Raw genomic sequence first — 4,836 nt, 5'->3', positions numbered from 1 at the left:
ATATATATATATATATATATATATATATATATATATATATATATATATATATATATATATATTAAGTATTCAATTGGCCAAAGACTTTGTGATCTAGTGGCATAGGTAGACAATATATTGGTATTGAGTCGATAGTACTTAAAAAAAAAAAAAAAAAAGCTTTCAATCGTATTTTTTATCAAATTAATTACGTTTTATATTTTGTTTTAAATAATTTTTTATCTTGATGTATTTTGATTTTTCATCCCTAGTCAACAATATTTATGACTCGATATCTAAATTTTTTTTTCAAAATATCTCCTAAATTTTAATCTTTCACCGGTTCGCCCCCACAGAAGAAAATTTCTGGCTCCGCCACTGTATAGGATGTACGTAGCCACTATTTAAAAATGTTTATGCACAAAGTAACAAACTATTTAACTGTATGCATTGTGATGAAAAAAGGCAGCAATGGGTACTCCAAAATTAGTATCAAATCAATAAAAAAAAAATTTTAAAAAAAACACACACACACACACACACAAAATCAAGTAATATACTCATTCATACTAATTCCAAAAATATGAACTTCAAAATAAACATGTGCAAAATGGATGTAGAAACTGTTGATAAAACTAGACATATTGCAACATCAGTATTCGGACTACCTGCAAAACTATTGTTGTTACTATCAAGTAAACAAGTTATAAAACTAGAACAAAATGTACTACTCATTAACCTTATACAAATATAATAAATATTAATATTTTGTTTAATACTTACACATGCATGAGAATATACGACACACATCTCACAACACATTAAACATGTATAGGAAAAACTACTCTGACATAATCTTGCATTAATATAGTTTAAAGTACTTATTTAAAAATAAACATTGGGCATTATCCCAATCGCGCAATGCGCGTGAAAAACTAGTTATTATGATAATTATGAATTTTTTTTGAAAGCATGGTAATTATGGAATTAATTGTACATATATTAATATTAATATAATTATTTAATAATTATTATGTAATTTTCATCCCTTATGTAATTATTAGTTTAATTTTCTATAATTATTATGATAATTATGATTTTTTTTGAAAGCATGGTAATTATGTAATTAATTGTACATATATTAATATTAATATAATTATTTAATAATTATTATGTAATTTTCATCCCTTCTTTCGTCTAGTTATTAACTTGATTGTCTAGTAATTATTATGTTAATTAAAAAATTAATTGCACCAATATTAATATAATTAATTAACGATTATTATTATGGTTATTAATGAATAATTATTTTTTAGGCTGAAGAGTGCATATAAAGTTATAAACTTGTTTTAATATCATTAATCTATATTCTCCACTAATGTGTATGGGAGCAGACATTAGAGCATTCCTTTCAATAGTTTTTTTTTTTAGATTCATGTCAGAGAAGTAACCAGTTCATTGCATTAAAACTGATGTGGGAAAGGGTTGTTTCATTCTTGGTTGTTCCTGCAAATGACAAGTTAATATCAGAAATAAATATATTAAAAAAGAAAGCAAAGAGCTTGGGAGATTGAGAGTCTCAATCTTTTTTCTTTTTTTTTCTTTTTTTTTTTTTAAAAAAATTCTTGCAGTTGCGACACAGGCACACTGCAATTTTATTTGAAAACATTTAATTTGTTTCTTTTTTTATTGGTTTATTATTTATATTTATAAATTTATCACAAATTTTAATTATATAATATATATTTTGGAATTAAATTTTGAATGATTTAATTACAATTAAAATTAAAATGATTAAAATAAGTAGTGCAACAATGTAAATTAATTTAAATGTTAATAATTATCATTTTAATTAAATTTAAGTAGGTTTATTTTAATTAATTTTTATAATTATAAATTTATAATTCAAATAATTAAAGAAATAATTAAAATATAGAATAAAAAATTGTGGGTCCATAAAAAACTGTGAAAAAACTTCAAATTGATGTGAAGAAGAGTTTTTATGATTGAGTGAGATAGTGGATGATGAGGTGGAAGGTGGGGCCCGCAAAAAACGGAAGAAAAAACTCCAATTGATAAAGATGCTCGGTAATAATGTAATATCGATACCACCCCACCCCCACCTCCAACCCTCACGCCAGCCCCTTCATCACGCCTTGGTCAATTACTTAATCATTAATTAATTCATCAAGAACTCACTTGGGAATGGTTTTCTGACTATTCTCACTTTCTGTTTCTTCAAGAAAAACATCGTGTGGGTTATTTTTCAAGTTTATTTTTGTGCCACCCTGGCTCACTTGGAGAGTTGGAGGGTGGTTTTCTCACTTTATGGAAGCATCAATATCGTGGGTGTTTTTTTTCAAGTTTATTTTTGTGACCCTCAATTGAAGTACAAAGAGTCAATATCGTTTCTACTGAGTCTTAACCTCATGACATTTCATATGAGAGAGTCAATACATGTCATCTGTGTAAGATTTTCCCTAATAATATATATATATATATATATATATATATATATATATATATATATATATATATATATATTAGGACCTTAATTAAGTGGTGCAAGTTGACTAGGATTATTAAGTGGTTTGGTTGTACTAATTAAATAACTAGTAGTGGTTATTCAATTAGGCTATGTGCCTATATGAACCTATATTGATGTGATATATGACAAACATCATATAGCACATACAGTTTACAGTAGTCATACTGCTCATTAGACACTAGTACAACGGGACACCAGTACAACGGTTTACAACGGAACACTGCTTCCGCTTCCGCTATTACGAGGTCAGGTTTCTCGTAAACTACTCTGGTTAGATTATTTGTCTAACATTTGGTATCAGAGCCTTTATAATCTCTGCCCGGTTGATTATTGTGCCTAAGAATCAACATTAATTCTTTGGATTTCAATTACATTCATCATAATTCATCAAATATGCATCTAAAATATATCTTTTGATATAATTAAGCAAAATATTATGTATATTTTGAATGGATTGTTTCGTAATTGATTTGAGATTGTGAGAATTAATTTTTTTTTTGGTTGTTTTTGAACTAATTATTCAATTTCAATATTAAGAAAAAAAAAATCTCCAAATTTGTGACTCAAACTGTTTCGTAAGTGCCTTGAATAATGCTTGATTTAATCGGAGAATCACTGGGTTCTGTTCGCTGGTTTGCTACGAGATGTTTTCTTCGCTTTTCCCTTGGACTGCCGTTGACTCGACACCATTGAGCCGAGGATACGTGAACGACGATGGGTGGCGTGTCTTGGTGTCACCGGCGTCCGGCGGTATCAGCGCTGCGGCAAGGAAGGAGGAACAAGTGGACAGGGTTCGACGGCGCTGGTTTTTTTTTTTTCGATTCGGCGGGTCGCGAACAGGGGCGTTGCGGAGAGGAGATGCGGCGGCGGCAATGTCGCTGCGTCGCTGTTGCTTCTGTTCCACGGCGACACGATCAAGGATGCCGGCGGCGGACCTGCTGTCGCGACGAAGAGAGATGGCAGACGTGGGCTGGGTTTCTGGCGTCGCTGCTTTCTCTCATCCTTCAGGCGACGGTGGCGGCTGGTGGCATCGCAGTGAGGACGGCGGCGAACGAGCGACGTCATGGCTCCTCTCCTCCTCCAGGTGGTGCTCTGGATTGCTGCTTCTCCACTTTTCTCCCGGCGGCACTGCATCAAGTAAGGCTGCCCTTTGGTTTTAATTAAACATGAAGAAGATGATGAGGATTGTGGGTCTTATTGTTTGGGCCAGGTCTGTTCCAATTCGGCCAGACCTGGACAACTATAAAAGTTATATATATATATACTTGGGCCGATATGGGTTTATTTGGGCCTGCTTCAGATTTTTTTTCTATCATATTTAGGTTTCTTCTAGTTTTTTTTTTTTTTTTTTTTTTTTTTTTTTTTTTTTTTTTTNTATATATATATATAAAATTTCAGGTGAGGCCGTGCTCTCCCGTGCTGCCGTGCGGTCACACACCACTCATTAAAAAAAAAGAAATTTGAAAAATGACTACTATTGCAACATTCATTAATCTTATATGTATAATACTTATTGTGAATTCTTTAAATATATTAGAACTAATATAAATTTATAATTCATTTCATTTTCTACAATCAACTTGTTTGGATTAAAGACAAAATCAACATAAATCTTTACAACAAAAATAATTGGTATATAGGATCATTGGCGGAGCCACAATGGGGGCAGTGGCCCCCACTCCCCCACTCCATATAATGTATATATATTAAGAGTTTATTACCAAAATGGTCCCTCGACTATTGCGAAATTACCAATTTGGTACTCGACAATTTTTTGTGTCCAATTAAGTCACTCGACTTTGAAAATTTTAACCAATTTGGTCCTCCGTTTATTTTGCCGTTAAACATCCGTTAAATCGGGACCAAATTGGTAATTTTACTATAGTCAAGGGACCATTTCAGTGAAAAACTAATTACCAATTTGGTCCCTTGACTATAGCAAAATTACCAATTTGGTACTGATTTAACGGATGTTTAACGGAAGACCATATTGGTTAAATTTTTCAAAGTCGAGGAACTTAATTGGTCAGAAAAAATTATTGAGGACCAAATTGGTAATTTCGCAATAGTCGAGGGACCATTTTGGTAATAAACTCTATATATTAATTATACTAAGAGTTAATCAAATGTTATTGTAGTTTACATGGTAAGGCCAAAAAACAGCATGGAATGGCCAGTGCTCGAACCTCATAGTCAATAACTCTTAAGTTTAGCTTTCAATTTTATTTGTGGGGTTTGTGGTTTTTTTTTTTAAATATATATATATATATATATATATATATATATATATATATATATATATATATATA

The sequence above is a fragment of the Ipomoea triloba genome, chromosome 8 (genome assembly GCF_003576645.1).
Source record: "Ipomoea triloba cultivar NCNSP0323 chromosome 8, ASM357664v1".
NCBI classification, from domain to species: domain Eukaryota; kingdom Viridiplantae; phylum Streptophyta; class Magnoliopsida; order Solanales; family Convolvulaceae; genus Ipomoea; species Ipomoea triloba.
This window is presented reverse-complemented; position numbering follows the sequence as displayed.